Genomic DNA, 24,560 nt, shown 5'->3' on the forward strand with positions numbered 1-24,560 from the left:
AAATAGAGTTTTTATTAATAAATATGGGCCGACTGCTATCAATATCCTTAAGAAAAAAAAAAAAGACATTGCTTTTTTTTCCTAATAGCAATTAACCATGAGTAATAAAAACTTTGCCCAAAAGTCATTCAAAAAAGGTGCAGACAGTGTGTCCAGAAAGAATAATGAACTTGAAATCCAGAGATGCTCACTACCAATTCAGGTTCAGATTGGAAATTTTTACTCGGGTCATTTATAAGTTTCTAGAGAGAAAGGCAGGAGAGCCAAGAAAATTGAAAAGGACACAATGTTATCATCAATATGAGTGAGATTAATGTTGAAAAGATCATCAGCAGTTTCTGTCCCTGTTCATAACAATGAGGACTGGATTTTACTCAAGAAAGCAAAGGGTGAACAGGACAAAAATAATGGCTATTTAGGAGCAAAAGGAAGACAACAGATCAGATCATATAATTATAATCTTACATGGGACAAACATAACTGGGTAAATTGTGAAGACAATGTTTGTAGAATCTTTTAGCTGTTCTTCTCAGGGTATCAGGAAAACATACACACACAGAGCAATCAGGAAATGCTAAACATTCTATTTTCTTTTCTTTAGTTGCTCTTTAGAATATTTATCCAAAATTGAAAACATAATAATTGGGGAAGCAAACAATGGAACCTAATCTTGAAAATTAGGCAATTATTGTTTCATTTGTTTGACTTATAATGAGATCATCTTTTTATATTGCTCTTTAGGGTCTGATCTGCATGAAAGAATTGCACTAAGGAACGGAGATTGTTGTCTCAACTTCACATGACTCTTCTAATCCAAGAAAAGTGTTGGAGTTTAGGTGACTTCTTCATGTGCCTTCAATAGATCATAAATACAATTTAATAAACTTAAGTACACTTAAATATCTGTGCAGGAAACAGTTGCTTAGGTGTTTTACAGGGAAGTTTGACCAAAAGCCTATCAGTTCAGTAACCTAGCAATAGATTAGATGTTTTATTTTCAAGGTTTTATCTCAGTTTTCCGATAAAAAGCTCAGACTACAGTGGAATCGATAGCTTTTATGACCGCAGCATCAGAGAAGGTGCTCTTTTCTTCTTACCCTCTGGCATTGTCGTCTCCTTGAACTATATAGAAGTGCCTGTGAAATAGAATTATAGTCCTCTAACCTGGAGACAGCTCGTCGTAAATTATCAGGTCGTTATTAGAAAGTCAGTCTGGATCAACCCACGTCAAAGGAGACGGAGCAATTTTCAAGATGCTGGACAAAAAAGTACATTCAGGGAACACATGACAAAGAATTTGTTTACTGGTCTTCTAAACAAGTTGGATAGAAATCAACATGATTGTCCTGACAATTACTTTTTAGAGTGTATTATAGAAGATGTATCAAATGAACAGGGAATTGTCTTTTCAAGTACATTAACTATAGGTCAGCAATATTAAAATAATAATGAAATATATTTACTAATGGCCAATTAAAATGTTCCCAGTGATTATTCTAATAAGGCAGGTTATAAAATCAGATAGAAGCTCATAAATATAACCCAATTATTCAATGGAAATAAAATCTCTCAGAAATGAGAAGCTATATGAAAAGAATTCCAAATGAAATCATTTAAGAATATAAGAGAAAAATATGCATACATGTGAAATTAAGCAATACTTTAGAACTTAGTCTTAACAGGATAAATAGAATTAACAAACAAAAGGTGGTCAAATGATAGAATAGAATGAACAGTAAATCTTCAAAAGACAAATAAGTCAACTATATTAAATTCATATCTCATTGTATTAAATTTTTGTGATAGTTTTCAAAATAAACAGGGATCCACTCAGTGACAAAATTATTTAAAAAATAATGTAAAAAGAAAAGACACTGAGAGATAGTATCTCTTAAAATATAAAATAACATATATCAAAGGAGTGCTTAAACTGAGAAAAAAGTCTGCATAAGTTTGATCAGAATCATTAAGAGGATGAATTTGTGAAATAAGTGGAACTTTTTTTTTTAACACCTTTATTTTGGTATGGCTCCTATACAGTAAACTACACATATTTCAGATGTACAATTTGATGAATTTTGACAGATGTATATAAAGATTAAGTATCACAACTATTGTGTAGATTAGAGTTTATTTTACAATTATTATTAAGATTATGGTTATTATTACTCTTTTTAAATGTTCTGAAATTTTGATATTGATGCAAATCCTTTAACTTTAGCCCAGCCAATATGCCATCATATACTTTGCTTCCCATATCAAGGTAATGTGTTTACTTTTTTAGAACTGCAACTTTATATGGTATAGCACAAGGAAATGTATACAAGATCTCGTGGTAGTTCACAGAGAAAATAATGCGACAATGAATATATGTATGTTCCTGTACAAGTGAAAAATTGTGTTCTACAACAGAAATTGACAGAACACTGTAAACTGACTGTAATTCAATAAAATAAAATAGAACTGTAAATTTATATTCTTCCAAAGAAAAATCAAATAAATGTGGACAACAAATGGTTAGCTCAGTAATATTATTAAAAGACAAATTCTGCCAATCTTCTGTTAACTCATTAACAGAATTAGTTAATTCATCTAATTTTTTTTTTGAAAAACATCTAAAAATCAGACACTAAGTTTTTGCTGGGGATATAGTAATGAAGGAAACAGACAGGGTCATAAGGTACATAAGTAAATGCTGGACTAAAATAGTAATGAGGGTGTCCCAAATAATCAGATGCATATGGGCAAGTACAGAAAGTAACAGTGAAAATACAATGAGTCAATGACTGAGCTCTTCCTGCATAATGAAGTTGAGACTGGTCTTGTGACCTTAAGGAAGTGAAAAGGTATTATGAAGAAATTGATATTATACACTTTAAAAAATGATGGAATTATTTTAAGTAAAATTATATAACCTTCATTTTTATTAATTTGTATCAACAAATTAGTAATACAGATAAAGCATGAAAGATGTTATCGATACATTATGTCATTATAGGCCAACTGAGGAGAGTTAATCCTCTGTGGTCTAGAAATTCATCATGGGCGTTTTCACATTATTCAAGACTCATTCCCACACTGATGGAGTTAGTAACGAATAAATAACAATAGATTAGGGGGAGGGTATACAGTTCAGTGCTAGAGTGCATGCCTAACATGCACAAGGTCCTGGGTTCAATCCCCAGTACTTCCATTAAAATAAATAAATAAAACCTAATTACCTTCCCCTCAAAAAAGAAAAAAAAAACCCAACAAACAGACTTTAAAAATAGCAGTAGACTTAGTGGACTTTGAAGTCAACTGCAAATAGTAAATACTACTAATAATGTAATTATAAATATTGATAAAAAGAAAATAATAATAGTAAAGTTTACTAACTACATGTCATTAAAGTGCTATATTAAATCAATATAAAACCTGGAGTGTTTCTTGTTTTCTAAATCAATGTTCTGTAAGTAAGATAGTTTTTAAGCCTGAACTTACATCTGGATTTGCACAGGAACAGATAGGAAAGGGGAGGGACTTCTAAGCCAATCACCTTACAGATTTTCACCTTCAAATGTACCCAAGTTTTTAAACTGATCTACTTGAGAATGTGCCACCATTTCGTGGACTCTCTTTTCCACCTCACTTTTCACAAGCTGCCTTCTTCAACCCCCACAAAAGAAGGTAGTTACAAGAACATTTCTAAATCTTAGATTAATGCGTTGCCTCAAAGTGTGAGAACAACTGGGTGCTTATCAGAGGAATATTTTGAAAAATTTAACTTTTCCATCCTTTCCTCATCAAAGAATGAGTGACATCTAAGGGTGAGTCACTTGAAGCAAAAACAAACAGAACATCCTAAGAAACAGTGAAGGGAGAGGTGCCTCTGTGCCTCAGCTTTTTTTTTTAATTGAAGTATAGTTGGTTTACAATGTTGTGCTAATTTCTGATGCATAGCATAGTGATTCAGTTATACATGTATATATTCCTTTTTATCTTAAAGTTCAAAAGTTAGAGGTGGGGGGTGTCTGGAATGCATATTAACAGACTAATTTGAATTGAAAAACAGACTTTTTTATTCCTCATAGAAAGATCTGACTGATAGATTTGACAATAAGGACTGACCTTTTCTAGTCATGTCCCATGAACTGAATGAATGAAATTTACAGCTTCAAAGTTCTCACAAAAATGTATTAAAGCAGTTGATAATGATAAACAGTCTCTCATAAATGACTGCATTCTCATGATGTATTGTAATTATTTTAATTTTTCAAACTTTTCTGTAGATATTGGGGATAAAACGATGTGCTTCTAAACAAAAGACTTAAAAACAAAATTAGCATTCATTTTATTAAATAGTACATAGATTGCGTAAATGTGTTTGTGAATACATTTATTACTTCAGGAACGCATGAAACGGGACATTAGATTTTTGCCTGTGAAGAAAGTAATATAATCCATCGTTATTAGATATTTACCTATGACAGAATAAATATACCTACGAAAAGCTGAGAGGAGAAGGGGAATTAGCTAAGGAAGGCAGCAGACTGTAGTCACTTTATAAATATGTAGTGTTATAATACCCCTTCTTATTCTTGTTAAAATTATCCAGCATGTTTGTCATATCATCTATAACAAAGAATTTATTTTGTTTTTTACTTTAAAATATTCTTCTCAGAGTCCTTGGCTTACCTTTTGTTTTGGACTTCATATTACCTGGGTCCACTTTACCTATGCTTATATTTCTTTTCTTGGTTTGGCACAGAGATTTTTACATCCCAATTCTTTGAAACTCACTGAGTGTTTTGCTTTTGAAAGCTGTTCCATAATGTACGAAGTAAATATATATTATTGTCTTGAAAAAAAAAAAAGAAAAGCTACTACAAACTTTATGGCTGAAAACCACAGCCATTCAAATTTATGTCACAGATTTGGTAGGTCATGAACTCGGACAGGGCGGAGCTGTACAGTTCTTCTGCTCCTTATGACAGGGGCTGAGATCACTCCTGGTACTCACCTGGTGGACAGGCTGGTTTGAACAATCCAAGAGGGATCACGTGTCTGGAGACGGACAGGAGGCTGTGCTTCACTGGTCTGCTGAATAGCCTGCTGTTTTAGGATTAAGCAGTTTGTACATGGAAGCTGACTTTCCCTAGAGTGAGAGTCCCAAGTAAATCAAGTGGAAGCTGTGTGGCCTTTTACAATCTGATCCCAGAAATAACAAACAGTAAACTGCCCTATTCTCTTGGCTGAAGCATTCATAAACTCTCCCAGCTTTGAGAAAAGATCTAGACCTTATAAATCAACGAGAAGAATGGCAGAAATTCTTTTAAAGAATTTTTGTTTTGATAAAAATTACATGAAGTTCAACAATTTTTCTCAATTCAGATTCTTTTTCCTGTTCAAATTGAATACAAATAAAATGAATACTTTATATTTTCTAGAAACTCAATCTCTGTGCATTACTGTCACAATTCTGTAAAAATATTTCATCCAAATATTGATCTTTTATTGACATATGAACATAGAGTGATGTCCAGAATTAAATTTACCCAAACCAGAAGATATACTCCTGCAGAGAAGCCTAATCCATTGAAATAAAATAATATACATCAATATCTTCTCCAGCCACCCGTATGTGTCTGTTAGGCTCCTAGTATGCATCTACACTGTGCTAGGTGCTACCGGGCATACAAAGGCAGAAAGGCTTTCTTTTTCTTTATGAGCTTACTTATAAGTGATTTATGCAAACTACTCCTATCTGAAAAAATTTGATCTGCAAGTCCAGGATTATGGAGAAGGAATAACAGATAAATTCTATCTGATGATTTTAGGATCACTGAATGTTTCCCACTTTAAAAATGTAGAGTGGGTTTTTTGTTTGTTTGTTCTGGGCCATAGAATCTCGTATCCCTAAATCAAGAAAAAGAAAAAAAGCTAAAACGGTGAATTCTGAAGGAGGAAAATAATTGTTTTATAATAATTCACACTTATGCTGACTTGTTTCAAATTTTTTAGAAAGACTTTAGAGTATCTGAGGCAGAGGCTTCCTACAAAAAGGAAAAGTATATAGAAAGGAGAGGTGAAGAGGATCTCAGACAACCTCTGGGAACTAACAGTTTTGCCTGGAGCCAGCATTGAACAAGAAAACATGTAATGAGTTACTAATTTTATGTTTCAGGCAGAAGTTACAAAACGAGCTTTTGAAGGAGGAAATCAATGTGAATCAAATCATCAGGGAAAAATTAGCTCTTTTACATAAACACCTTCCAGCATTGCCTCAAAAGTTACGAGACAGGTCAAGATGAACAAAACTGTTTTGATTTCTGTAAAAAGGAAAATCTCTAGAAAATGTACATCATCGAAAACTATGGATAAGAGCAATAAAATAATTGTCATGTTTATCCTATTGTATGAAAAGCATGAATACATTTTCATGTTTATCCTTTAATAGTGTCCATTTTGCAATTAAGGAAAAGGCTTGACATGATCAGTTATGACTATATTTTTTGGATGGTCAGATAAATATTCTAGGCAGTAATATATTTTAATATTTTGATTAATAAGCCAAAGAAAAATATTCATTATTCAGCCCATCATTTATTCCTAGAGAAAAAAGTAACCAAAGTAATTCATAGAGAAAGACATATTTACTATATAATTATATAATATTTTTAAAGGTTACTTAATCATAATATTAATTTTAACCTCTGGGCCTATTTTTATCTTAAATATATTCATATAAATTATTACTGAAATTCAGAATCCCAACTGTAAACCAACTCCTTATTTAATGGAACATATTAAGTTACATACAGGCATAACTGCCACAGTATAATGGAGATGTCAGAATTTAATAAAAATTCTGCCCTAAAACATACATAAGTTTACATAAAGATGTTTTCCTGTATTTTGATGTCGTGTGTGTGTGTGTGTGTGTGTGTGTGTGTGTGTGTGTGTGTGTGTGTATAATGTCATAAATATATATGGAGGATTATATTTGTTTTATTACTTGGTAGAGAAATTATAAAACGAGTCACAGAGTCACTTGCCATTTGTCACATATCTGCCAACTTTCACATTTTAAAAAGAGATTAGTATTGAGAGTATTAATTATATTTTTATTTAGAAAAAAAAAGTGACTTTAAAGTGTTCACATCCTCTGATCCATCACATTTCCTTACTGAATTTATTCTAAAACACAAACTCATTTAAAAGATTTTCATTCATGCATTATATCTAATAATATAAAGCTTAACTCCGACAACCACTGAATGGTTAAATTAGTGTTGTATGCATTAAAATACTTTAAAAGTATCTTAAAGCATAGCAAAATCTCTAGACTATAATACTAAATGAAAAAATAATACAAATATATATTTTATTTATATATATAAAATAAAATGGTACCCTTTTATATAAATGTTCTCCACAAACATATACCAAGCACTTTACATAATCCTGATTGCCTGAAATGCCTTCATGAACCAAACAAAGATCTCTGTCCTTGTGGAATTCATATTCCAGTAGATGGGAAAATATAAATAACAGCAGGGTAGGCATAGCTCAGTGGTAGAGTGTGTGAGGTCCTGGGTCCAATCCCCAGTACCTCCATTAAGAAATAAATAAATAGATAATAAAATGGTATAGTGTTTAAAATACATATATAAATAACAAAAATATATAATTATATATTGTGTTAGAAAGTCGTAAGTGCTGTGGGGCAGTAAAAGGAAAATTAGAGTATGGAAGGGACACAGAAAAGGCTGCAGATTTAAGTAAAAGTTATCACTGTAGTATATAGTGAGACAGTGATATTAAAGCAGTGCCTTTATCTGGTGAGGGTAAGTGGTTTACTGGGAAATGTATTAGGGGTAGAGGTAACAGCTATAGCAAAGGTTTGCTTGTCTGGCCTGTGTGAGGAATAATCAATGATGCCAAAGCAAACAGTAAAGGGGCCGGAATATCAGTAGAAAAAGATAATCAGAGAGATAGCAAGGGACCAGATCATATCAGTCTCTGATCCTAGATGAGCTGGCTTCTATTCTGAGTAAGATGGAGAGCGTTTCCAAAGGTTGGGACTGAGGAGTGATTTGATCTTATCTTTTGAACTTGGTCAGGCTAAACTGGACCTGAGTGGCTCCATTCATCAGTCTGCGGTCAGCTCCTAGCCCAGCTGGGGTGGTGGAGGTGGTGACATTGCTCAGCTTAAATAGCTTATTTGTATGCCTCCAAACCATCCAGCAGGCTGTCCTATTTGCTCACATATCCTCCTATGGTCCCAAGAAGCAGCAAGAGGAAGATCCAAGGGCTCTTAAGACCCAGGTCCAGACCTCATATAACTTCATTTCTACCACATTCTGTTGGTCAAACCACATCAGGGCTGTGCCAACCCCAACTACAGGGGGTGACTCTGCCTTCTGTTGAGATGGGGTTCAAACTGTTGTGATAACATTTGTAACCTAACATTAAGTCTTCTGACCACAACTACTAACAATCCTCCCACATGCAAAACAAACATACTTCTTTTTCAAGACTCTGAAAGCCTCATTTAATTATGGCATCAAGCTTGAAACCCAGGATCCTGTGATCTAAGTCAGAACCAGCTGCAGCATTGTCTCCTCTTTATCTAGAAACATATAAACTAAAAAAAAAAAAAAAAAAAAAATCTGCCTCCCACACATCTAAATATAATGCTAATACAAGGAAGGGTAAGTGCAATAGGTATTCCATCAATTTTTACTTAATTTAAACTGAAAGTTCAATAGAGAATGAAGAATGAGTCTAAGTTGGATACATAGGTATATGTGGAGATGTATGTATGTGTGTGTATAAATACATATATATGTGAATGAATGAATCTGGGGTGGGGGTAGATAAGGAGCTTTGCGGAGAGGGAGAAGCAAATGAAAAATGCTGGGGGTGAGAGTTTAACGTGCCAGAATCACATAAGGGGAAAATGGTAAGAAATGAAAGAAAGTACTAGATTACTAGATCAAAAGGCCTTGAGAAGAAGTTGCATAGAAAGTCACTGTAAGGTGTTGATCACAAAAATAACATGAAAAGAACTGTGTTTAAGAAGGTATTTACAGTTACAGAGCAAAAATCCATGAAGATCTGCAAGTCAAGAGGCAGCAAAGGCATGAAGGCAGCTTTGGTAATAATTAACCTAAACTAAGGTTTAGACGATTAACCTAAACCAAGAAAGGAGCAGTATGAATGAAGTCCGAGTGCTTATAATCAAAGACGTGCTGGGTGCAAGACTGACATGAACTAATGGATGAGGATGTGGATGAGGCTGAATGTGCAGATTTTTCTTTTTCAAATTTTTAACTTGAATCAAATTAGAAGTTCTGCTCACTGAGTCAGGGATGCGTGAGAAGCAGTCTTTCGGGGGAAGAGTGACAAATTTAATATTGGATATGTTGAACTAGAAGATGCCTGCAAAAGACTTAGGTAAATGTGTCTAGGATATAATCAGGTATCCAATCAGTGAAGACATCGGGGCTATAACCAGGCTATGACCATATCTCCAGTTTAGAGATGCCTTTTGGAACCAGGAAATCAGGTGAATTTAATGGGCAAAATACATAGAGAGAAAAAGCTAACAAACTTTGAAGTCGGCTGATATTCAAAGGTTCGGGAAAGAAGAAAGGAATAATAATGGCAGCTATAAAAAAGCAACTACAATCTCTGAAGTTAAACCACAACATGTGGACCTTGCCATGTATCACACAACTAGTAAATCGGGGGATGGTTAAAATACAGGCCTGACTGCTCCCAAAGCCCATGATCTTTACAAACCACAGTGTGGACTTTATTTATGAATCATGTCTTCTACAGAACAAGAAAATGAAAGAAAGCTTTATGGCCATTTGTATAGAGAGTTTGTGCTTTCACCTTCACTTACGACTATTTAAAATACTGGGGAAAATAGTACAGGGCATTAATCTTGCCCAAGACCATATAAAAATAATTCAACTGCTAAAAGAATCACTCCTATATAAAAGATATTTATTACTAACTGCCTGACAACTTGAACAGTCCTAAAATTTTTGTACTTAGTAGTAGATATAAATAAAAGAGTTTCTTACTGGACCACTCCCTCCACAAATGCACATACCATGTAATTTCTACTTCAAAGAGCTTAGACATAAGTCTCCAGCATCTGAAAAAAAATTTGTCAGGAAAATGACTACAAATAGTCAAAGCATGTGTTTTTAGTCTTCACTGAGCTCATTTTCAGGAGCCCAGTACATATATATTATGGTCAACTTTTTATTTGAATAAGCCCCTTAATTTCCCTTAATGTGATTGAACTAAAACAGTCTTTTCTTGGTTCTTTACCAAAACCCAAACTACTGATTTTCTCACTTTGAGAAGTGATCAGGATGATACAGTGACCAATGATGTGCATTTCTGGACTTGATTTAATACTTCTGATTGGAGTTCTCTCCTAAAACGGCACTTTACCCTCACAGATGCTGTACTTTTCCCAATTCAGTCTGCAAACCCAGGACTTGGTAGGGCCATCTGTAGCCTCACTAGGGCTGAGACCTCTTACAAAGAGGTTACCATACCTGATAGCATATTAAACCATTTGAGGAATTTAAGATACTCTTGCCAGGGCCTCACCCCTAGAAATTTGGATTAACTGCTCCATGGTTGTGTATATGCATTAACATGTTTTCAAAACTTCTCCAGGTGCTCTTAAGAGGTAGCCATAATTGGACACCAACATTTTACCTGATCTAGGGTAAGTTTTATGTTTAATTTTTAAGTTTAAAAAGAAATATTTGCCAGTAGGTTATGTAAAATACTTATTTTATGCTGCCCCTGTAAATTTAGTAACAGAATAATTTGGTTTTTCTGTACAAAGGCTTTTAAAAAAAGTCTTGAGCAACTGTAAAATAGCAAAATTATTTCAATCAAGGGGTACTTTGGAAGAGTTATCCTTTAAACTATTTTGAATAATGTCTCTAATTTCACTTTTAAAATTGATCATACACTCACTGAAATAAAACTAAGGAATGTCACCACAGGCTATAATCCCCTTGGTGAAGTTTAAAGATCCAAACATTGGCTAAGAGTGCTAGTGAGAAGTGTCACCTTCAATAATCATTCGAATTCACCAAATACCCTAGGCTTTGCTTGAAGCAGAATGTTTGTTAGTGTGTTTACCATCATTTCTTTTCTTGTTCTTACTTCAAATTAAATAGAACAAAGTCTTTTAGTATTTAAATCTCAGAAACTGGCTGGTAGAAATAAAACCCCCCAGTTGGCCTGTTAATTTGTGTGTGTGTGTGTGTGTGTGTGTGTGTGTGTGTGTGTGTGTGTGTGTTTATTTATTTATTTATTTCATTGATGTATCGTCAGTTTACAATGTTGTGTCAATTTCTGGTGTACAGCATAATGCTTCAGTCACACGTGAACATAGACATATTCGTTTTCATATTCTTTTTCACCATAAGTTACTACAAGGTATCGAATATAGTTCCTTACACTATACAGCATGAACTTGTTCATCCATTTGCAGTTAGTATCAGCAAATCTCTAACTCCCAATTTATCCCCTCCCACCCCCCTTCCACCCTGGTAACCACAAGTTTGTTCTCTATGTCTGAGAGTCTGTTTCTGATTCTGTCAAAGTATTTTAAGGCAAAATCTTGTAAAGTTAAAGCTGCCACAGATTGCTGACCACAAATGTGTAAGAAAGAAGGGCAATTTCCTTGCAAGTTTCCATATCCTTTGGGGAATCCCTAAAGATTCACAAGGAACAGATCTCAGACAAAAAGCAAGAGGATCTTCCAAACACAGTTTAATCATGTAAAAAACATCTGATGTATATTCACAACACATACTATACAAAATTAGAGAAGCAAGACTTGTCTCAGAAACGCTTAGCCTGGTTGGAATTTACATAGCATTTTATAGATTTTTCATAGCGCTTTGTATGACTGTCAGTCTACAAGAATATAAGAGCCTTGAGGTCAGGAATGATTTTTTAATTTTTTACCTCAATGGGGCTTGGCCCATAACAAATTTACTTCACCAGCGAGTAAACAGAATGACAGCACTTCTTGGCATCCACTATATTAAGAACAGAAGAGATGAATGAGTATTTTTTAGAAGTGGTATTTGTTATTTTAAATGTAGGTGGATCAGAAATAATATAAACAAAATGAGCTGACTTACTCCGATAGAGCATATTGACAAATGACGATAGTCATGCTGGAGAGTTCAACATCAACAACAAATAATTACACATTGAATGAACCTGACAGAAGACCTTTAAAATGTTGCCAAACTCTATCTGGATAAACTGAATGTTTACAACAAGCCTAATGATTTCATCAGTCTTAATTATAATTGTGGTTTAGTAAAAGACTCACATCCACTAAAAGTAATGAAGAATGTGTCAAATGTTTGAAGAGAAACAATTAACCACTGCCCAAATGGTTATTGTTTTGCAAATAATCAGAAACTGGGGAAAATGATGGTAATTACAAGAGAAAGTCTATTGCCTTTTAAAGCCCCACAGTGATTCCCTTACACAGCAGCAAAATGTGATGAATTCTCGAGATTTACTAAGATCTCTACTCCTGCCTCTTTCCATGACATTTTATGCAATTATTTTTTTCTGGAAATATTTTTTAAAATTTCAAAATGATAAATTCAAAAAAGGTAACTATGGTTTAATTAAGTATTGAGGTCATTTTGCTTAAAATATATGTAAGATGATTTGAGCAAAATATGTTTAAAAGGAAGTTCAAGTTTTCATGTATGTTTCTCATATTAAAATTAGAAGAAAATAATATCAAGCTTTAATATTAGGAAATTATGTAAAATGGTAGACCTTTTGAATATTAATCATGGATTATTTGATTGTCTCCAAAATATACTGCAAGCATTATAATACTGATATAGAACTGATTTAACACCATTAAGTCTATAATACTCTGTGTTTCACAACTAATTAGCATTTCTTGTAAACATTTCCATCTTTTGAGATGGGGTACACATTCAACATTTTAAATACACATAGCATTCTATTATGTTAATCTTACATACTTTGCATAGAAATGATATTTTTGTTGGACATTTAGTTTGTTTCCAACTTTTTCTCGAGTGATACCGAGACAATAAACACTTTGTCTCATTTACTTTAAAATTTCTTCTTGAGGAATACTTTCCTGGATTAGTATTCCTAAAGGCAAAATGCAGTTTGAAAGTATGTAGATAGTTTTAGGATTGTGTGTGTGTGTGTGAAATTTAACTCTAGAAAGAAAAGCATGCCAAATTTTAATTATCATAAGAGGCATATAAAGTGCATGAACCCCCAAAACCAATATGTAGTATCTATATTTTATTCTACTTTGCTAGCTTAATACAATTATAATCGTATCTTAAAATGATTTTAATTTGCATCTATTTAATTGCTCCTGAGATGATACTTTTTTCTACAAAATGCCATACTGCCTATTCTTTATATAATGTCATAAATTATGGGTACTAAATACAGAGTTAGATTGTTACATGGAATTGCTACTATTTTTATTCCTTGATGCTTATATTTTATGAGTATTTATTGACTCTATCCATTAATAAATCTGTAGAAGACGTTTATTTCAGGGTAGAAGCATGAGCCTAAGCATCTAAATCACCTCCAAAATCCTCACTGCAAATAAGAACATAAAAATGAGCTTTTACACATTTCATAGTGCTAGGAAACAGGGAAGGGTACTTTCAATAAGCCAAAATCTATGAGCAATTTTTATACTACACGGTGTACACAGGATTAAAAACCTATGAACGTCTCTTGTCTCAGTGCAAACAAATAATCTATATTCACAACAAGTGTATCCCAGTAGCTACTCTAAACACAGAGCATTAGGCCAAGAAATGTGGACTCACTGAAACTTAGGATGTGTGGGATAAAACTACTGGCTAAAAAATTATACTCATTACAGTGTAAGAATCAGGTGAACTAAATTCAACACAGTGTCAGTTATAACGGATGAAGTGCAAGATTAAAGAGTAGAACCTAGGGGAAAATATACGTGATGTTACCGAAGGCAGGTTCATGCACCCGACACACCATGAGGCCAAAGAACTGAAATGTCTGAGTTTGTAGCAGAGAAAGGTTTATTTCAGGGCCGAGAAAGGAGGACAGGGTTGCTCATACCCAAGAAAACCCCAAACTCCCCAAAGGGCTTCAGCAAAGCATATTTAAAGGCCAGGTAAGGGAGGGCGGGTATCGCAGGGTACAAGAGCAGCTCGTGTGCAATTCTCTGATTGGTTGATACTGAGGGAACAAGGCAGTAAACACCATCAACCCTTAGGTGCCAGAAGGTCTGGGGGCGACTTGCTTTGATCATCAAGTAGTAATTTCTCCCTTTTAGTGGTAGTTGTTAGCATCTGAAAAATTCAGGAAACATGCATGAGAGACTATTATCTGGGTCCTGCAGAGAGGAGCTGCAGCAGAGGACAGGGGGAGGGGTCTGACATGGGAAGCCCCCACAGGGTCCTGCTCAGTTACAGTAATACTTGTTTTCAGAGAACCAATAAAACTGTATACTTTGACGAATGAGGAGAGCCCTAAAATTTCCCCAGTTTTAGGCCTGAAGAAACGTCCTGGACTGTGGTGGAGAGAAGAACCCTGGCAGAGCACGGCACCTCAGAGAGCTGAGAAAACCGGGAGAGGAGCTCGAGGAGATGAGGGATACACAGCTCGCACAGCAGAGGGCAGGAGAGAAGGATGCTTCACAGAAAAAGTACTGCAAAAATATGCATAGGGTTTCCACTGGTTCTGTCAATGAATAGCAAGTTTAACTTGTTTAAACCGAAACCCCATAAAGCTGAGTAAAGCACAATTGAGGAGCTGCAAGATGAACAAGGGAACCGCTCATCTAGGGCTGAAGAACTGTCAACATCTTTCAACGACAGCTTACAATAACCTGAGACGACTTCGACATAAGAGACCTCAACAGGGACACACCATAATAGTGTGGGAAATTATAAATAGAGCAGCTCTAACAAAACTTAACAAAAGAAAACGATCAGGCTAATTGACAACAACAGCCTGAAAGAAAAAAAGGGAAACATTCTTTGAAGAAGGAAAACAAAATCCAGCACTGAATAATGTAAAACTCATAATGTCCACATGTCAAATTGCTAGACATACAAAGAAGCAAGGTACATATGATCAATAATTAGAAGGAATATCAGTAAAGAGAAGAAGACCATGAGATGAAAGAAATTATGGACTTAGCAGATAAGGGCTGCTTATGTATTAAAGGAAACTTGTTTTAAAGAAAATCATTTGAAGATCACACAAATGGAAGATATGAAAAAATGGACAAAATAGAACATCTAGAGCTAAAAAATACACGAGTAATTTTTTTTAAATAGACTGAAAAAAATAAACAGAACATTGGTGACTTGTGAGACATAACTAAATTGGTCTAATACATATGTAATTAAAATTTGGGGACAGGGATACAAAGAGGTTAAACAGAAAACATATTTTGAAAATTAATGCCCCACATTTTCCATTTTTTGCTATAGAAATGCCACCGGGCTCTCACAGGGTAGGTATGTGAGCACCAAGAAAGCTTCCTGGTGGTGCTGGCTGTAGAAAAAGAACAGACGGTACTGCTGAAACTCCACTTAGAACCCTCTCCCCTGTCTCCAATAGCCTTGTTCTGTGCAACACAAACTGTAGGTGGGAATACTGGTGGAACCCCACTGAGTATGGGGAGGCGGTATTCCACAGGCACTGAAACTCTACCAAGACTCACCTTCCCCATATCCTCTTAGGCAAAAGGTCTGATTAATATAGAGGGATGGAGGCAGGAAAACCTATTCACCTAAAGGAACGAGAATCCACTGGAGTTGGGGAAGGAACACAGCAAAAATCATCAACCCTGAGGGCTGAGGCAGGAAAAATGCCAAGTCCAGTATTACGTGTGGATGGAAAAGAGAAAGACTTGTAAGGGTCACAATCCCACCCAGGTTCACAGTACCTACTTAAAAATGGGACTTAAACAGAACGTCAAAGAATGCCCCCAGTCCAGTCACCACCAACACCAAGCAAATAAGCATCGAGTACAAATTAACAGTGGGCTACAAATGGAGAGCTGCTATCTGGGAAGAGCACAAGTGAAAAGCGCACAGCCAAGCAGGGAGCAGGCATTAAACAAAACCTCTGGAGATTTTGCCCTCACAATCAACACAAGGCATCGCTAGAAGAATCTGAAACCTCTGGCACTCTGAGGGCGATCACAGTCACAACAACTTCAAACCCAACTCAACTCAATTAGCTCAACCCAAACCCCTACAATAAAAGCCTAGAAAGGAAAGGTGTGCTCATGAGCAAACATAAGTATCATTTATCTCAGTCTCTGCTGTCTTAAGCAAGTCCAGCTTTCAGGGGAAGAAAAAGTGTCTTTTCTTCTCTCTGATAGCTCTCAGGGTTTCTCTTTATGATTGGTTTTTAGCAATATAATTATAATAGGTGTATGATCTATGTTAGTGCAGATTTCATTACATTCACAGTTTTGGGGTCTCACTGAGTTTCCTGGATCAATGACAGACTTTTCTTCAAATTCAGAAATATTTCAACTGTTGTATTTTCAAATTTTTTTCCTGTACCTCCTCCATTCTTGAAATTCAATGAAGTCTATGCTATATTGCTTGATATATTCCAGCAAGCTGCCAAGTCTCTACTTCTTTCTTCGGTGGTTTTTTCTCTCCATGTTTTAGTTAGGATAATTTATATCCCAATGTCTTCATTGTTTGTTAAAATACTACCTTTTACCTTCTGCTAAGTGTCTACAATGAGTTCTTCATTTCAGGTTATTTTTTACCTCTATCATTCCCATGTAATTATCTTTATATTTTCCATTTCCTTTCTCACCATTTTTCCATTATCCTTTAATCACTGAGCACACTTTCAACAGTTGTTTTAAATTATTTCATCCTAATTTCATTACCTCTTTTTTTCTCTATGACTTGATGTTTCTCTTGTCTGTGAGTCACATTCCCTGCTTCTTTGCATGCCTACCACTTTTTATTTGATACTGAACATTGAGTATATTATATTACTGATTGCCTGGATTTTGTTGTCTTCATTTAAAGATTGAAGAGTATGTTTTGTCAGGTATTCAAGTGCCTTGAAAAGATAAATTTGATCCAGTAGAGGCTTATTTTTAAGCTTTGTTAGAGCATGCTTAGACTTTACTCTAGGGCTATGAATTCAAGATAGCACTTCTGAGGTTGTTCCTGAATTAATCACGTGATCAACAAGGTCTCTCCAATCTGCAAAGGTAAAACTGACAGATCTCTTGGCCCTGAGTGAGCCCTGGAACTTTTCAGCTGACAGCTCCCCAGTAGCTGTTTTTCCATAATATATGTTTTTTGCCTGACTTTGTGCAATCTCACCGTATATATTTTCAGATGATTGTTTACGCAAACATTCAATTTAATCATTTTGTAGATTTACAGAGCTCTTTGTGTAACTCCGTCCTCTCTGATACTCTTTCCCACGAATTTCGGGAGCCTCTGCCACTCATACCTCCGATTTCAGTCTCCTTTTATTAGTGATACAGCGGTGTTTTTCTGCTTGTGATACCTTCCCTGACCCCCAGGCTGGAAAGTGTCACTTAATTCCTTTCTCTTTGAAAACTCAGTCTTGTGCTGTTTAAAGTTTGATATCTGAAAATAATTTTGCTCATTTTTCTAGTTATTAATTTTCAAAAGTCATGTCAAGTACCAACTATCATAGGAAGCAGAAGTTTCTCCATTGAATTTTTAATTCTTATATTTGTTTATATTCCTAAAAAATTCAACTTTGTAAAGTCAATTGTATTTTTTGTTTTTCTCCATAGAGATTTTCAAAGTTTCATATTTTCAAATATATTGATCCATGTTAGTTTATAATTTGTGATACTATCTATGTAAGTCTTTTTTGTGAATTGCCAATTATGAAATGATAGAGTACACTTTCTTCTTGTTTATGGTGCTTTATATCCTTGCAGAATTAGTGATTTCTGACTATGTCCTGCTTATTTCACGTGCAGCATAATTTCCACGAATTTTTGTGGCCTAGGATGTAGGTGCAATTCTCCAGACAGGATTTCTGTTTGTCACCAGTATGGCTGTAAGGAAACCATTGGCCCAGGACCACTCTAAATTAACTTCAAGGCATGTGGTTTTACTGATCAACAGCTGATGTAAATTACGTGCACAAATTAGTAGGAGGGCCGTCCCAGAGGTACAACTCTTCAGGGACTTTTTTCTTTTTTACCTCCTGCATAACTCAGCACCAAGGCACTTTTCTTTGTATAATCCTGCATGTGTCTAGGAAAAGTCATATTTATTTCTGGATTATCTTACATCCCAAATTGCATCTGCTTTATACTCTTTCCACCACATCCCTTAAGACCATGTGAAAATATCCTCTAGTTTTCACAGATTCTGCAAATATGTTTGGAGTAAAAGCTACTTCAGCTCTGATTTTCCCATCGTTCCTTCCCTTCACTGACATTTTTGCCTGATGGTAGGTTACCAGCTTGTATTTCAGAGCCTTTTAGAATATTTAAAAATACCTAGTTTTGAGTGTGAGAAGGGTTAGTCCAGTAGGCTAAATCTAATCCAGTATCATAAGTGAAAGTCCTTCCTCATTCCCTAGATAGATTCAGAAAGTCTAACAGAACATATAGGAAAATAATTAAAGTTCCAACCCTGAGTAATCTTGTGAGCTGCTTCCTCCTGAGACCAATGAACAATAATAAAAAGATAAAATGTTAGAAAATAGTAACCCACATTCCTGTTAAAATTTAAAGTATAGCCTCAATCAGGAAGAAGCAGCTGTTTAAAATGTGGACAGACCACAGGAAGAAAGAAAACCCAACTTCCATATCTGAAGAACTACTGAAGACACTTGAGAGAAGACATCTGCAGGGACAAGCGTTCTCAGCTGAAAACCATATGCAGATGATATAAGAATGAAAAAAAAATAGTTTAAAGACAGGAAATATTCAACTGATGAGCCTATGAATAAAAAGAAATTTCTAAAAGAGGGCATGTCAATGTAGCTGAAGCAAATTGTCTAAAGCAAATATTTTTAAAAATCCTGATATATGGAAAGTATTGGCCTTAACACTGAAATTATATGTTAAATTTATGAAAAATAATTGAAAATCAAATCATAACTATGAAAAACTTGAAGAGATTTTCAAATGTTAAAAATACAGCCATCCAAGAAAAAAATTAGAATATTAACAATAAAGCCAAAATCTAATTCATCTCAGGCTTCTCTAAGATCTCAAATATTTATAAGCACAGTATATAGTTGAACAGGTTTAAGAAAATGTTAGGATTTGGAATTATATACTATTATACAGAATTTGAGTATCTCTGAAGTATATACACACACATTCTGAAGTTATATACACAGGAATTTAATGCTAGGGCGTGAAAATATAAAAAAGAATCAGCATGGACTAAAGACACAAGTATCATTTTTAGGTAAATTACTTGAAGACCTTTGCCAAAACAATAAAAGAAAAATCCAATATGCATCAAATAATTGAAACCACAAATAACTGGGGATGAACTTTCAAAATTAATTATCTTATGAATGATCTTAGCATCTGTTTAAGTATTATTCAAAATGGTTCACCAAGGAAACTATTTTCAACTTTATAGATTTTTACCTTTATGGAAGAAGTCTGAAGAGTGAGAGAAGGGAGGAGAGAAGAGGGCTGAGAGAAAATAAAAAGAAAAGAATGGATGAATAAAGTACTATATTTGCAAACTCAGTCCAGATTTACAAGAATTAGTGAAGTTATTTAAAGAGTAGAAGAATGCCTAAACATACATTTACAAAAACAACATTCTAATAAATAACTTCCTGTCATTGTCATAGTTATTAAATATAATTTTAAGATCACATTTTTAAAACCTTAAGGTAAAAATGAAAATAGTTAACAGCAGTACCTCTAAAGTCTAATCATGGCAGAAAGTAACTGAAAACAAAAACATGCATTTACAATAAAATGGAGAAGTAGCAATAAATTGCTAGTTTGCCTACAAAACACAATAGAAGATTATAGAAACAATAAACAACATAAAATATATGTCAAAATGTAAAAGAAAAATCTTCCTTTTAAAGGCAAGTTTACCACATAGTGTACAATAACTCCCAGGTATACTCTATTGAAAAGAATCTGAATAAAAACAAAATTTCAAAGAAAGACTAAAAGTTAGATGACAAGCAAAGATTTATCAAGCCAACATTAAAAAGAAAACTGATGTGGTAAAAATTAGCACCAGACAGAACAGAGGAAAGAGCAAAGAGAAGGCACTGGGATTAAAAAAAAAGTCATTTTATATTGATGAAAAGATACAAATCCACAAAAGCCTGCAACAATCATGAATCTTTAGCTGACATATTACATTTCATGAAAAATGTATAAAGCAAAATCCATTAGAAATGAAAAGAGAAATTGATAAAAACACAGCAGTCATCAGAGAGGTTGGCTCAGCAACACAGATTCGTGGCAGTTCAAATAGTTCTTAAGCATGAGCTCATCATATTAGAGCCATATAATAAATCATGTTAGAATAATTTCAAATGTTTTATTCTCCACAAGGGCCACCTGAGGAGAGCTTGTTTTGTAACTGCCACACTAAACATGGGAAAGGGGCACAGAAGTGAAGCTTCAGGCATGACTATCTGTAGTTCTGGTTTCCTGCATAGTTTTGGTCCTCACTGGGGAGCGTAAGAGGACGGATCCTGCGACACTATGCTGTGGTAGACATCAGGCAGAGCACCTGCTCGGCTCTGTTTCCACTTCTTCACAGCCCTCTCTGGAAATGGTGAGCCCACCACTGCTGAGATCTGTATAGTGCTGCATGACCTGCTACCCAACAAGAGCTGCTTTAGCCCTGGGATTCAAACTTGGAAAGAAAGCTTCACTTACTTCCATTGATCAGATATGTGAAGCTGATGCACTAGCTCTTACATGCCACTGAGCCTTGATTTTTCAGTGAAGTAACTCAGTATTTTTTGAACAACTTCCAAACAACTTCCAATGAGTCTGTATAGAAAGTATTGTGCAATAGCTCTAGTACAGGCTCTCATCAGTCTCAGGTTCATATTCTGGTCCCACCACTTAATAGTTGTATAGGTACATACACACATGCACACACATGCACACACACACACACACACACACACAAGCACACTAACATACACCCCTATACGTTAAAAGTAGTCCTCTCGGAACTTGGTTAAAATCGCTAGCTGTGTTAACTGACTTCATCTTTAAAATCATTAGGAAAGGGAACATACGTGAATTTCTTCCACCTGTAAGTTTTCTCCTCCTTGATTACTGCATCTTTAGGAACTCTGAGTCAAGATGTAAATGAATAAATGGCTGTGTTAACGTGCGCATGCATGTACCAGGGTTACTGTTTGGTAAGTGAATAAATTCAGAGTGGAACAAAATTTGAGAATCATTTGGCTTAAGTTAGGCTGACCCTACCTCCTCTTCCAGGAGTACTGGTGAACTAAACCAAATTAAAATTGTTTAAATCTTTTACAAGAAACATGTATTTCTTATTTAAGCAAATGGACACAGCAGGATTTTTTAATAGAAACTTTAGAATATTTTTTCTCTCTAGTGAAAATATATTAGCACTAACGTAACAGTCAGAAACATCAGCAGTGACTTTCTAATCAATAGGCAAATGGGTTTCCTCTCCCCAACCCTCACTCCCCCACCTTGCAAGCCAATATACACTAGTGATGGAAGTTGTCCTTTCTGATTTTCAGAGGATTTACATAACTTACTGGCACTCATTTTGGAAAATATAACAATTATTTTTTATAAATGGACTATAAGTCAGAATATTAAGGTATGAGCGATATTAGCATATTCTATTTTTCAAATGATATGGGACAATCTAGTATAATTCAGAATGACTCAGATTTATCCTGTTATTAAAAAAATACATATATGTATATTTTTTGAGTTCCTACTGTAATAGCCCAGCTCTGTTCTAGGGTCTTGAGGTACTGATGAACAATATTAAAAAAAACAGTCAGTGCTGTCACAGTGCTTACCACCTAGTTGGGCAGAGGGACAACAGCCATCAGTCAATAACAGCCATTGTAAATAAGTTACTTGTGTGGTAGGATGGAACATCCCCCGGGCTATGGGAAATGGAAAAATAGGAAAAGATAATGATACAAAATGATAGGTAAGATATTTGCAGATGTCATTAGGATAGACCCACTGAGAAAGTGACATTAGAGCTAGAATCTGAAAAATGTCAGGAATTGGCCATGTAGGTATCTGAGGGAAGAGCTTTCCAGGTTGAAGAAAGAGGTAGTGCAAAGGCCCTAAGGCAGAAACATAACTGGAATATTCAAGAAGCCAGTGTGGCTGAAACAGCTGGGGCAAGTGTGTGTGCAACAGGAAACAGGGATGCCAAAGAGAAAGAGAAATGGGATACTGGAACATACAAGGTCTTTGGAGGTCATTGCATGAGTTAGTGTTTTCTCTTAGTGGAAAGCAGAGCCAATGTAGGGTTTTGTGCAGAGGTGTGTCATGATGTGATTGCTACACATTTTAAGAGTCACTTGGGCTGCTGTGATAAGAACAGACAGTAAGAAGACGGCATCAGGGAGACCACTTAGGAGGCTATTTCTGTGATCCAGTTCAGAGAAGACGGGGGCTCAGATTAGGTTGGTGTCATGAATGCTGACAGCATCCTGATGTTAACCACTACAGGGAATTTAACAAGTAAAGGAAGCACCGTTACTACTTCAAGAAATTTTGAATCCAGCTTATTTGTTTCCTCACTAAAATATATTCATTTGAATGATATACAATTGCCATTTTTGTAGATAAAAGTAGTCCAATTTCTATAGTTTCATATTGTTCAACTTTATAAATTCCATTAGGGCGGGGCTTTTAGTCTATTTTGTTCTCTGCTATATCCTCTGGGGCTAAAAATAAGGCCTGGTTCTCAGTAGAATCTGGATAAATATTTGTTCAATAGATAAATGGGTTTCATTTTTAAAATGCATTTAACGTAACACCAAATTTTGTTATAATTAATTCATTTATCCCTTCATTCTATATTTATTTAAAAAATATTCACTATGTGTCACACATTGAACTAGACATTGGGGAAATGAAGAACTATAAACCAGTCTCTACTTTCAAGGAGATTTCTGATGTGTGATAGACACAAATAAATAACAGTTATTGCTAGAGGGTGTTTACCATACAAGTGTTTTGGAAATACAGAGGGAATTGGTCAACTCTGCCTAGGAAAGCAATATACATTTTCACAAATAGTGACATCTGAGTTGGGTCTTGACACATAAGTATCATTTCAAGAGGCTAAGAATAAAAAAAATCAGTATAATTTAAAGATAACTACAGCTGGAACTGTCATGGTCTTGCTCTGATTTCTGGAAATATTTCATGCCATTTAACAACAACAAAAATAGATGAAGAAGTTGCAGTACTGTCACCATCTAGAGATCTAGATCTAATTAAGTACACAGCTTCATTGTCTTTATGCAAAGATAATGTCCAAAGAAAAAACTGGGGTCAGAAGAGAGCTTTCTTAATGTTGATACCAGAATTCCTAGAATTTATATTCAGGTAAATATTTGCAGTTTGAGCATTTCAGTATAATTCTTACAAAGGAATGTTTCAGGCTGATCTATTTAGTGAACCATTTGAAGTTCGAGGGACACTGGTAAACATTATTCTTTCAAGAAAGACTGTCTAGGCTACTAAAACAGAAGGAGGACAGAAAGAACAGGATAGGAAATGAGAGGGAGTAGGAAAAATAAGGGTTACTTTAGACTTATCCTTACATCTAGACGATTTCATGTCTTCCGTCTGTACTTAAGCTCCTTGTATTTTCACGTTCTTTGTTAACTGAGTACCCTTCTAGAAAATCCTCTTATTTGATTGTTTGATTTTAAGCCTATTAACCTGGCTATCAAATAGTCCCAATAAAAAGCTCTGAGCTGAAAGACAAGCACACCTGTGCAAACCATGTGCTTGCTTTCCACTTCACGCCATTCACCCTTAAAGTTGTTATAAAATCAAACAAGTACCCTGCGTGGGTGGGGAAGGCTTTGGGCACCAACAGAGGCCGAATAACAGAATCATTCATGATCTTCGAGTCAGTACAGAACTGCTCTTTAGAAAAGGGTTGTATTCAGATATTTTGTATTTGCTGGCTACAGAGGACAAAACCAACACTGTAGAGATATAACAACGCAGTCTAATCACCCCTCAATCTAACTGATCCACGGAGGCAGGAGCCAGACTAGGGTAAGGAGGCAGCTGGGCAAGAAGAAGTCTTCAGAACAAAATGAACATGGGAATAAAGTGATGTCAAATAGATGATTATAAAAATGGGTTACTTTTTCTGCTACTGTGATTTCTATTTCTGTGTGTTCAGAGGAACTTGCAGAGAAAAAAGGTCAAGTATCTAACGGATGTTGGCAAGGTACTTAGGTATCCTTCCTGAGATGAC

The 24,560-nt window shown here is 35.1% G+C and overlaps 1 long non-coding RNA gene across 1 annotated transcript in view; it reads right to left on the reverse strand.

Moving 5' to 3' along the window:
- Window positions 1-24,560, reverse strand: part of LOC140697677 (uncharacterized) — a 201,815-nt gene that overhangs the window by 18,938 nt on the left and 158,317 nt on the right. Inside the window, exon 3 of the long non-coding RNA XR_012074883.1 lies at window positions 5,003-5,137. This is a non-coding gene — a long non-coding RNA (uncharacterized lncRNA). The remainder of the gene's footprint in view (window positions 1-5,002; window positions 5,138-24,560) is intronic.

Source organism: Vicugna pacos, chromosome 8 (assembly GCF_048564905.1).
Source record: "Vicugna pacos chromosome 8, VicPac4, whole genome shotgun sequence".
NCBI lineage: Eukaryota > Metazoa > Chordata > Mammalia > Artiodactyla > Camelidae > Vicugna > Vicugna pacos.